We start from the raw sequence: 13,002 nt of genomic DNA, 5'->3' as shown, positions 1-13,002 counted from the left end.
AACGTTTCCCCCAGAATAGGGACACTAGGGTTCAAGTGGTTACAGCAGTGGTTCCCAAACTTTTTCATGTCAAGGACCCCCAAATTGACACCAATTAGCACCCCCATTTGAATATATATGCCAGGGACCCCCATAAGAGAAGATTGTTACGGCTCTAGCAGTGATTTTCAGCCATTTTTATTTCAAGGACCCCCAGTTTGACATGCATTAGTCTACGGACCCCCATTTAATGGCATTTCTGTCTCTGGGATCCCCAATTTATATTGTAAAATCAATGTTAATGTAACTCAGAGTGTACAAATGGAACCAAATGGACCTACAAATGGAATCAAATGGACCCGTTAGAGTTACAGACCCATAAGGGTCCATTTGGTTCCTAATCTATCATTCAGCTGGGGACCCCCTGGAACTCCCTCAGGGACCCCTAGGGGTCCCCGGACCCCACTTTGGGAACCACTGTGTTACAGTAACCCAGTACTGTGTGAGCCAGTTGGGAACAGAGCTACTGCTACCAGTGAATACAGCCTTCCCTCTACCGTTACTGTGTGAGCCAGTTGGGAACAGAGCTGCTGCTACCAGTGAATACAGCCTTCCCTCTACCGTTACTGTGTGAGCCAGTTGGGAACAGAGCTACTGCTACCAGTGAATACAGCCTTCCCTCTACCGTTACTGTGTGAGCCAGTTGGGAACAGAGCTGCTGCTACCAGTGAATACAGCCTTCCCTCTAGCCAGCCTTCCCTCTAGCCTCTAGCCAGTTGGGAACAGAGCTGCTGCTACCAGTGAATACAGCCTTCCCTCTACCGACACAACTGTTCTTAGAAGTAACCCAGTCCATAGAGCCAGTTGGGAACAGAGCTGCTGCTACCAGTGAATACAGCCTTCCCTCTACCGTTACTGTGTGAGCCAGTTGGGAACAGAGCTGCTGCTACCAGTGAATACAGCCTTCCCTCTACCGTTACTGTGTGAGCCAGTTGGGAACAGAGCTGCTGCTACCAGTGAATACAGCATTCCCTCTACCGTTACTGTGTGAGCCAGTTGGGAACAGAGCTGCTGCTACCAGTGAATACAGCATTCCCTCTAGCCAGCCTTCCCTCTAGCCTCTAGCCAGTTGGGAACAGAGCTGCTGCTACCAGTGAATACAGCCTTCCCTCTACCAGCCAGTTGGGAACAGAGCTGCTGCTACCAGTGAATACAGCCTTTCCTCTACCGTTACTGTGTGAGCCAGTTGGGAACAGAGCTGCTGCTACCAGTGAATACAGCCTTCCCTCTACCGTTACTGTGTGAGCCAGTTGGGAACAGAGCTGCTGCTACCAGTGAATACAGCCTTCCCTCTACCGACACAACTGTTCTTAGAAGTAACCCAGTCCTTAGAAGTATAACCCAGGCTTGAATCAGATATCTACTGTTTCACTCCCAGGTTCACACATGGAGAGGCATACAGTTCACCATTGATCCGCTGTGTCAAATTGTTGTTTTAAGAAAGAGGCCGGATTTAAGGGCCTGTTGGCTTTAGGTTTAATTTGCCCACTGCGTCACAGAGTCCATCTTTCAACGAATATCCCTGACATCCTCTTTCTGAGCCCCTTCATATTGGCTGTACGCACGGGTGCATGAGAAGATGGGCCTGCGATAAGACCCGGGAGAACATTGAACCCTTTGCTTTGAGGTGGTGCGCCTTGAGGTGGTGCTTGTTTGGAGCGTTGTGTATTGTATAATGTATTATGGCACATTAGAGAGCTGTCCCGATACTGTATCGTATCGGAAAAGAATCGGTATCGGCCCTTATTTGTCATATCGGGTAGGTATCGGCGAATATGGCAGTCTAACCACCGATCCGACACAGGGGTAAGGGGTTGACACTATGGCAGGTAAATAAAATAAACGGAGCATGTGGAGTTTGCTTTGGTGTTGCCCAAACTGCAAGTGCACATTTGAGTGAAGAGTCTGCTATAAACCCCAACACGAGATATATAGCTAGATAGCTATAAACACAACACGAGATCACAACACTGGTATCGGTATCGGCTAACACAGAAATTGTGGTATCGGGATTAGATCGGGAATGAAAAAAGTGTATCGGGACATCCCTAATGGCAATGATTAGAAAGTATAATGCATATAGAGGTGCATTATACAGCCTAATTTAAACTTTTCTTACCCTGAGGAAGATCCACCATGGATTATGAAATCAGAAAAGAAGTCTAAATTAGGCTTATAGCTCGGTGTGAAGATTCAGGGTCGGTATGTAGCTCCAAAAACCCTGAGAAGAAGCAAAAACAGCCCATCTACAAATTAAAAACACGTTACACAGGTTGTAACTAGTATTGCAGATCGCATTTTTTCACCATTCGATGTACAATGAAGCATATTATGGCGCAAGTGGTTCGTTCTCTGTCAATATATGGCAACGACCCGTGTACTATAGTATATGTGCGTGTATGTATTTCTGTATTTTCTATGTATCTGTAGATGAAGTACAGATAAAGATGAGTTTTTCCATCTGTGTTTTGAGGGATATCCTATTATCCAGATTGTGTCTCTCCATATCTCCATCTGTTGCCACCTGACTCTTAGCCTCTGGTGTTTTCAGGGGTCCCGTCTGCCGTGGACAGTGGCGTCAGTCAGACTGGATCCACTCTGGAGTGAACCGAGATCAGATTTAGGGTCACAGCCTGGACTTGAAATGAACACTGATCGAACCCGAGTCAAATGTTCGTTCAGTTTGTCTGTGGCTGATCTGTCCGTGTGCTTCTTGGCACTGCTAGTATAACCTTTCACTAGAAGCCTAGGCCTCATGTCTTCACAAAAATAACTTAAATTCTGCATCATCCAGTAAACAATGAGGGAAAATGGCATTACACACACACACACACACACACACACACACACACACACACACACACACACACACACACACACACACACACACACACACACACACACACACACACACACACACACACACACACACACACACACACACACACACACACACACACACACACACACACACACACACACACACACACACAGGTCTCGTCTGGGCCAGGAGGACACACCCTTTTAAGCAGCTTGGTAGACAAACTCGCTACTGGAATCACAACACACCCACGCCAGCCCAAGCAAATGTGTGCAAGCACGCATGTGTGTGCATGCAAACAGACACATGGACAGGGTTAAAGAAACACACACACAAACACACAATCCTGAGTCACGGCGCCACCGGTAGCCCGAAGGTATACAACCTCATGCTACCCCCACCTTTCTTCTCCCATATGCCCCCCCACCCCACCCCGCCACTCCCTCTCTCATCTTGGGTGGGGGACACCCCCCACCCGAGTCACCTGTGTCCTTCTGAAGGTGTCAACGCTCCTCTGAAGGAGGCTGGGTACCCATTCCCAATCCGCCGCAGGGCAGCCGACCTCCCACGATCTGTGCAGCACCAGGACGCCCCTGCAGGACAGGCAGGTCCACTGTGACACACTCTCAAAGAGTTCAACTAACACCCTGGATTTCACTGTGTACAGATGATGATGGATGAGCTCACTGACAGTCAACCAAGAGGTTCAAGCGGCGAGTTCCTCTTTTTCAGAGTGCTCTAATGGAAACATTACATATACCTGTATGTGGAGGCTTGGTCTCTGTCAAAGCATCTCAGAGAAAAGGAGATGCTTTTCTTTCTCTTTTACCTTCTTTCTTTCTATCAGACGCTCGCTCTCATCTCAACTTTGCTCTCTTTCACTCTTTTGCGCTCCCTCTCTCTCGCCCTCCCCTCCCTCCTTCCCTCTGTGGCAAACCTCCACGCTTTGATACCCTTCATTTAGTACGTCAACGGCGATGACACACGCACCCATTCATCTGCCTCCCTCTTTAGATTGTAAAAGGCGTGTATTCCGAATCAAGCCGGAACAAGCCAGACTCGCTGTGCTCGTTCGGTTATACCCCCGCCCACACACACACACACGTGCACGCGCCTCGTTCGATAAAGCCTCCCCGACATTCGACAACAGCCGGAATATTTGGCCTTTTCAAAAGTCAGAGGATTCCTTTCAGAGATCACTCATACAAAGCAGAGAGACAATATAATTTGGGCAGTGCGTTGGACCGAGAGTGCCACAGATCCCATCTTGTCAAAGGTGAAAAGTATTTTTATGTCAAGGGAGCTATTGAGCGGCTCCCACGTCTGGTTGGGAGCATGCGGAGGCTCAAAGCCGAGTGACAGTGTAACGACCGTGTGTCTGCGGCTCAATGGCAGCCAGTTCGACAGCGATGGCTCGGACAAATCCCCCTCTATCTGGCTCAGAATCCTCCGTGGCTCTTCGGCGAGCCGCCGTGAATCACCTTGAGCTTAATCATTCGCAGATATGGCCGAGGGGAGGGGGAGGGGGAGGGTGATGGAAGCTCTAGGGCCGAGAGTTTATCTCCTGGACCTGACCCTTTGATCTGGCCCACAGATTAACCCCAAACACAAAGGCAGGGTGGAGATAGGGCTGGGGCTGCTTGTCGGTGTGTCTGTGCATGCGCGTGTGTGCGTGCGTGCGTGCTTGCGTGTGTGCGTGCCCGTGTGTTTGTGTGTCTGCTTATGTGTGAGCCACTGAGAAACCTCAGCCTAACCCTGAGACCCTGGCAAGACCAATAAAAGTCGTACAATTTACAACTGTCCAGTGATGTGACCTTGCGGTGCTATTCCCATGGTTCTTTCATTGACCCACTTTCAACCTGGCGTCCCCATTCTGGCCATGTCATTACAGGCGATGTGACGTCTGAGTGTGTGTGTGTGTGTGTGTGTGTGTGTGTGTGTGTGTGTGCATCGGCCATTTTGGGTCGTACGACAGCGTATATAAGTATAGTGGTTAAAATCCCAATCTGTGATTCAAGTATTGCACCGTTATCACACCGCTGGATTTATTGTTTTAGTTCTGTGTTAGTGCAGTGAGTATTCAGTCTATTTAGGCTGTCCATATGATGACTATAATAATGACGTGAAAGAAATTAAGAAAATCTCAATTTCCAATGCAAATTGCAAAACAAATAAAATAATTCTCAGCAGTTGCAGAAGAATGTATTGAATATGAATATGAATTTAAAGTTCACATTGGATTAATCCTTTTTGGAATGAGTTTTATGACGATACACATTATTTTAGTAGATTTAGATGAAGTGAATAATCCCAACATTTTGAAGGTCAAATGAATTCCTGACCATTAAACCTGTGTTTGGTGGGTGTGTCATAGGTCATGATGTGTTTGGTGGGTGAGTCATAGGTCATGATGCAACATGTTGGAGCAAGCACTGAGACTGCAATTGAAATGTTTTAATGATTAGAAATTGGGTTGAGTTTTAACTCACTATCAACATACGGGCGGCTGTAAATGTTTATAGGCCTCAGAGACCTGTGAAAAGGTCAAAAGAACAAGATTGTATCAGGTACAATCAAGAGTGCAATACTTTCAGTCATAGATATATGAGGGGTTGTCTAACTTGTCTGGGTTGACTTCTATTGGATGAAAACCTACAAATTAACAAAACATTGAAAGCATTCAGCAACCGAACATGTTACGACCAACTTATTTTTAAGATACAATCCATTCGTACACTCTCAGAGTTACAAAGAGATAAGATAAGATAGATAAGATCTTTATTGTCACTGTATGAAACATACAATGACATTTCATTTATTGCAACCATAACACAGTAGGATCAACAGAGAGGGGAAAAAAGGACAAAGAAAGACAGAAAGAAAGAAACACTGATGGGGCAACTTCATGGCATAAACTGTTAGTCCGTCATAGTCCAGTCCAGTCATCTCAATCCAACCCATTTTGACCTGAGATCAGATTCTAAAAATGTCTTCTACATCTTGACAGTTTTCTGAAAAAGCTATGTTTCTATGTCAGTCGTTCTTCGATTTTTCAAAAATAGCAGACCTACAAGCTCGTAGCGCGCTGAGCTTGTAGATCTGATATTTTTCAATAGCTAAAGCATAACATAATTCTAACACCAAAAGGGGTTCCCGCCCAAAATGGGTTAATAAGAGCAATATGATGCACCATTAAAAATAGTAAAATACACAAATAAAATGATAAATAGATAAAATAAGGGGGTCTACACAATCATATGTGCAAATTCATCATCAATAGGGGAGGGGGAGGGGGATTATGTAAATGAAGACAGAGGATTTTACTGCGTTAGATCGACTTCCATTTATTCTTTCGCCGTGGCCGGCTCTGTAGGAGGCTAGCCGTTTATACGAGGGGCTGTGTGTGTGTGTGTGTGTGTGTGTGTGTGTGTGTGTGTGTCTAGTCTTGCAAACAGCTAGGACAATTGGCGTCAGCGATCTTTTGTACACACTGACAGTATAGGCCAACTTCATACGACACCTCCATGCTTTTCTTTCACATGTTTTTTGAAATACAGTATTTCACTATTATGGGAGTCAAAGGGGCCTCAGATCGGACTGAAACCTTACCCAAATATGCAGATGACTGACATCATCAATATGATGTCATACATATAAATAATAACAATAGCAATATGTCAGAGATCCACAGGGAAGCAATTCAAAATGCATAATAATTAAAGAGGGCGTGGTCTAATAAGACCATGCCTTCTTTAATTATGCGTTTTCATGTGGTCTCAGACAAAAAAAAAAAAAAATCTAAAATTTTATTAAAAGTTTCGGTAATAACTGAAACTCGCTCAAGACTGGAGATATGAGCCGTTTTGCACAAGTTGCCATTCGCATTCTTGAGATTATTTAGAGTCTACAAAAAACCCCTATGGCTTACTTCACCCGGTGGCCAGTTTACTTTATCCCATTGAAATGAAATTCCGCTCCATTTTGACTCCTCACCGAACTGTGGATGAAGAAGACATGGTCCTGGCGACCACCCACCACCATCCATGTATCATAAAGAACAGTACACAGCCGGTGTTTGCCTGCCACTGACAGATAGAGTGAGAGGGAAACGGGACGAGTTGGTGGGAAAGAAAGAGAAGTCAAGAAATTGAGAATGAATGAGAGAGAGAGAAGAAAAAGTTTCTGGTCTAGGTTTAGTGTTTTTCTCATAAAAAAGGGACGTTTTTCCTTGGCATTGTCGCCAAATTCTGGCTCAAGGGGTCTTGGCTCGATATGAAAAGTGTCTTGGGTGTTGTGAATCGGCAAGTGGAGTTAGAAAGAAGAGGCCAGAAAAAAAGTCAGCACAGTTGTTACAGTTGACATCATTTTTTAATGTAAACCAACTGGGAAGCAGTCCAAATTTGTGAAGTGCAACTCCATACACACAGTAGTTGTTTATTTTTCCATGTTTCACGTTAGGTAATTTGCGCGTACAGGACGGACGGACGGACGGACGGACGGTAGTATTGCTACTTAATTGTCCAGAGAATATATATAGTCATCCGTCAGACTGCGTCTCATAATTTGCACTAACAAGGGACATTCTACCCTGGTTCATAATCCTCAGATCCCCCTGCAGTGCTGTGCTAGTCACACAACCAAGCGACACGGGGCCAGAGATCAGCAGTCTAAACACATATTACAGCCTTGTTATCCCCTTTTGGACGTAAGACTGGTGGCTCTAGCAAAGTCCCTCACACTGTGACGGGGCATCGGGGATCAGGCCTGAATATTGCAATGGGTGTCTTGTCTGTCAGAACGGCTGAGACAGGCATCCTCTACCTCTCCAAAGCCAAGCCAAAGAGGGCAGCAATTATTCCTCTCCTCCAACCGTTGTCCCCGTCCCGTTCAACAGGGACCGTCAAAGCTGACATCATTATGGCCGCAGGATGTTTTTTATTTTTTTTTAAATATTTTTCCTCCCAAACAACTTTATTTTTTCGTGTGTGCTGTCAGACATGGTCGACGTGGAGTGGATAGCAGGCACAAGGGAGGGTAAAGTTGGCCCCTCTGAGCTCCACAGATGAAAATGCTAAATCACTATGCCTCTCCGTTGCAGCTGAGGCCTATAGGCGGAGGGATTGAATTTAATTTATTCTCCTAAGCCAGGGAATCAGCCCATCAAAAGGCACCGGGAGATCAGGTTTCCTGCATTAAAAGGCCCAGCAGCGCGATGTGGCCGGGCCTGGATTGGACGTAACCCCTCAGAGGTGGCAGGAGAGTGGCAGAAGAGGCTGCCCTCCATGTCCATACTAATTCATCTTCTGACACTTGCAGACCGCAGCCCCCAGTCACACAGGCTCAATAAGGACCGCAGCCCCCAGTCACACAGGCTCAATAAGGACTTGTGGATTGAAACCGACATGGTGTGAATGGGTGCCACTCCCTCCCAGCCCCTGGTAGCCGTTAGATATCCCTTCTTTAGCCTTGTTTAATGGCTGTGGATCATGGGATTATGGGACATGGAGTTATAGTAGGAAATGCTATAGGAGCAGACCTGGCTTCGCTGTAACATTATGAGAAAATCGATTACGGTATTACTTCTATTTTCTAGGCAATTAACCACTTTGAACCTGGGCAAGTCATCATAGGTGCAATCTTTTTAAAATAGTGAAAACAGTATCTACAATCATACAATGCATCGTCCTACAACACTCCTAGATCGTCTATTTTCCAGAGCCAAAGTATAAAATAGGGTTTAAGTGGTTAACTAGCCGGAGTAATTCACAACAAGGAATCACTCTCTAATTAGCAGGCCACATGGCCACGGCACACGCGTGCGCACACACACACACACACACACACACACGCACACGCACACACACACACCCGCACGCACGCCCGCACGCCCGCCCGCACGCACGCACGCACACACAGAGAGAGAGAGAGCTTCGAATTGGAATCAAATCATGTTGTGCAACTTTTCAATAAAATATAGGAGTTACCATAAATCAGGCAAGACATAGCACTTGTGAGCATGGAGCGGACAGCCATGTTGGACGTCAGGACAGCTACATCTATCCATGTAAGCCACAACAGAAGTATAGCCCCCATGCTGTAGATTTAGCTTTGATTGAGAGGAAATTCGCTCGTAATGCCATATTGGCAGTGAGCGGCAACGTCATGCGGTGAAGCAGTCGGACGTTTAGGAAGAGTCAGCAAAACACGAGCGAATATATGGTGAAAAAAATGTGGCAGAATGATCAAAGATAAGGTTGGTTATAAGTATGTGGATTACAGTAGGATAAAGATCTGGGGGGAAATATATTTGAAAACAGTTCACAGAATGTATTTTCTACACTGACACTGACTCTTAATTGCACTGACTCTTAATTGCTTGCTTAATTTATGTGACACTGTTTAGTCACATAAATATACCATATATCTATTTGTTATACTATCTGAATAGTCATTAATCATTATACAATGAATGTCTCACGAACAGATTCTGAGCTGCGCTACTGAACTGTCAGCAGGGGCATTCAGAATGTGTATACATACATTGTAGTTATTGGGAAAGAAAACATAGGCGCTCCAATGGAAGAGGAGGGCTGAGGGACCGGACCGGACCTGGTACAGAAGGTACATTGAAACAAACTTTAAGGCAATTTGCAAGTTCTATTTCTCCCAAGTCTGACATGGACCCAGATTAATGTTTTTACATACTGTATAATGTGGGACAAATACGATTTTCTAGTTTCTCGCATAAATACATCCTTTGAGTTCTTGGAATTTGTAAAGGATCTCATGTGACTGTCTCACACCACATCACAACTGGCGCTGACCAAAAGCAACCAAAGACTACTTGTTTAGACTTCATCGACAGGCACACCAACATGCTACCACATCCACAATGTCCTTCACAGCTGCTATATTTGAAATGTGAAAAATCACTTTACTGCCTGGGCTTATGCAGGATTCTGTATTGCAAACACATTTTAACATGAGATGCAACTGAAAGCTCTGTTGTTGTTTTTTGTCAAAGTGAGCTGAAATGAACAACAATTAACTCATTTTATGCTCCGTCACAATGAACCAGTGTAGGCTTATGAGAAGATGACCTTATTCCTTGACTTCCTTGGCTCCTCTCTCACTGTAAGGCCTACTGTTAAATCCTCAAACATGAGGAGTTTCTCCTACAGCACTCCAGTGGACCAAGTCTAATCAAATGGGGCTTCATGGCTTAGTGTGCATCTATTCTGAGCTCCTGGAACTGAAAGCGTTCTGGGAATGCCTGGCCTCAGCGACTACCTGGCCCTCTCCAACAACAGGAAAGAACTTTGCACTATTTAATGCAACTCAAATAGGACTATGCGGAAATATTGCCAGGGCAGTGCTTAGAGAGGTAAATCTGGCTTTCATAGCTTTCATATATGTAGCATAAGCTATATGAAAATGTGGGAGGTTTTAGCACTCGCATTATGTTACATAGTGATAGGGATCTGTCTGTCTTTCCGCTAGTTGGACAGTAACATTTATTAGACACTCAAACTTTGATCAAACAAGATGGGTGCACATGATAATACGTTTTGCCCTTAAAAACATGTAAAAAAAAAAGGTTACAACCCATAAAAATGCGGAGCTGCCTTCCCTTTTTATTCTTAAACTTCTAAAACCTGGCAAAATCACAAAACTAAAACTATGAACCCAATCTAATTGCATTCTTTTTGTAGCTAATCGTATATTGGGACATGGGGAATGTCTTAAAGGGGTAAGTTGGCATTTTACATTTTAGTTTATATCTTGGTTATGCTACGATTTCATTCAGCAATATCTGCATAAGGGACAATCTAAGGCACTTTCTTCACGGGATAAAACATACAAGTCAATTTTCAGGAACACTGAGAGGACAATCCGTAGAATGTTTTTTTCCCCCCTTGCAAATTCTTGGAAACACAACCAAAAAAATAAAAATAAAGTTGAGGTATCCCTTGAAGGGAATAAACCCCTCGAAACAGGCTGTTGTTGTTAAGAACGGCAAAGGTTGGAGTCATAAAGGACATAATATTACATTCTTCTTATGAACACAGATCTCTGATGACCAGCGTCTTACCCCGCGTCTACGCTCCGCCTTGATCTTCTCCTCTGTTTGCTTTACTTTATTGTGTGTTTTGTTCTCTACCCCCGCAAGTAATTTTTTCGTGCAAAGAATAAAATTTCATCTGCGCGGGCTCTGAGAAGCGCTGCCTTTGGATTGGCCCCTGCTCCGTACAGATGCTTTGAATTTACGGGGCTTTTCTGGCCTGTGAGGGGGGGGGGTGGGTGGGAGTAGAGAAGGATGGATGGATGGATGGGTGGGACGGAGGGTTGGAGTGGAATAGAGAGAGAGAGAGGAGGATGAGGGTGGGTGGGGGGTTGGGGTGGACCTGCCTGTATTTCCTGTGGATTAGGCCTCAGATGGACGCCCTCAGAGGAGGTCCCGACTTCTGGGTCTCCCTGCCTCCCTGGCTGGCTGGGAAAGTGACCCCCGACTGACTCCCTGGTCCTCGGAGTGCCCTGCTAACTTTGCCCTGGGATGGGACTCGGACCCGGGACTCCCGTCTGCGAGTAGTGGACCTACATCCAGAGGGAAGGCTTGCATGCCACCGCCAGCACATCGTGTGGAACCGAACCTGTGTCTGGAATTGTACACATACGCAGCAAAAGAATGATCATCTAAGTCTGAGAGTACAAAGGCGTAGAAGTCATTTTTTCAGTTACACTAGACACCCCATGGAAACTTGAATTGATAGATATGTTTTGACACAGTCTGCTTTGAGTCCCCATTTGCTGGTCATCAAATTATTGGCTTAGGAATGCAACAAAAACAACAATATCTGTAGAGGCATTCAGAAATCCAAACCTCTAACTCCATGGTGAGGGCCCTGGTGTGTTTGACTCGTACTCCATATCCAATAGGAAAAAGGTGAAGGTGAACTGAAAAGAATATGTATTATTTCCACAATCCTCCCAATCCTCCCACGGGGCAGCAAACCTAAACCTAACCTTAACCCATGTCTAACCAATGACTAGTCTAAACTAAGTATGCACCCCTTCCACAAAAGCCCACTTTTCCAAAATGAATAGCTCCAAAAAATCAATAAGAATTAATAAGGTCAAAAACTGTATGCCTTCCCAGCCTCACCAAACATTTTCCATTGTTCCCAAAATGCATGTCAAGAGCACACTTCCTCTCCCAGTGAGCCTTTCAAAATACAACACAAGTTACCATTAACTGTTCCAGAATCACTATAGAGGAGCTTTTACTTTGAAAGGGAGACATTATAAAGGAAGTGCAAAGGGGCTCACTAAATCAACATGACATTTGATATATGAAAATGAAAACATTATTCATGAAATAAATGAACACAAATAAAGAAAACATAAAACTGGCTCTAACAATAACCATGAATTCAAGTCTCCATGGGGTGTGTAATTGATAGATATTATCAATGTGAACTTTCCCTTTAAGTTTGGACTTAGCCACACACACACACACACACACACACACACACACACACACACACACACACACACACACACACACACACACACACACACACACACACACACACACACACACACACACACACACACACACACACACACACACACACACACACACACACACACACACACACACCTTTCAATGCAGCTGCATGTTATCACTCTGCCATTTGTCCTGTCATTCTCCATATTATAATATCTAATAAAGCAGAAATGCCATAAAAAAACATATTTAAAACACACATGCAGCTTTTCTCCAGGAGGAATAGTTAAAATTAAGACAAAACTTTGCCCGATACTCACCCTGCTCTTTTTCCACACATATAACGTAGCTATGAGGGCCAAATGTACTCTTTTTATGTGGCCCAGCACTCTTGGCAGGGTCCCAGCGTCTGCATACAATACAAAATGAGCTCATAATTTCGACAGGAACCATTTCCATGTTTTTTTCTTTTTTTTAAAGGCATTTTTATTATCGGACTGTGTACAGACCTTGTGTTTGATCATTGATTGTAGCAATTATTTAGAAAGCATTTTACATTTTGTCATAAGAAAGTTATTGAAAAGTCCAAATGCAGCAAAAGCAGTCTCAAGGTCTCAAGTGTGTGCCCGTTGTG

Source organism: Electrona antarctica, assembly GCF_951216825.1.
Source record: "Electrona antarctica genome assembly, chromosome: 8".
Lineage (NCBI taxonomy): Eukaryota > Metazoa > Chordata > Actinopteri > Myctophiformes > Myctophidae > Electrona > Electrona antarctica.
This window is presented reverse-complemented; position numbering follows the sequence as displayed.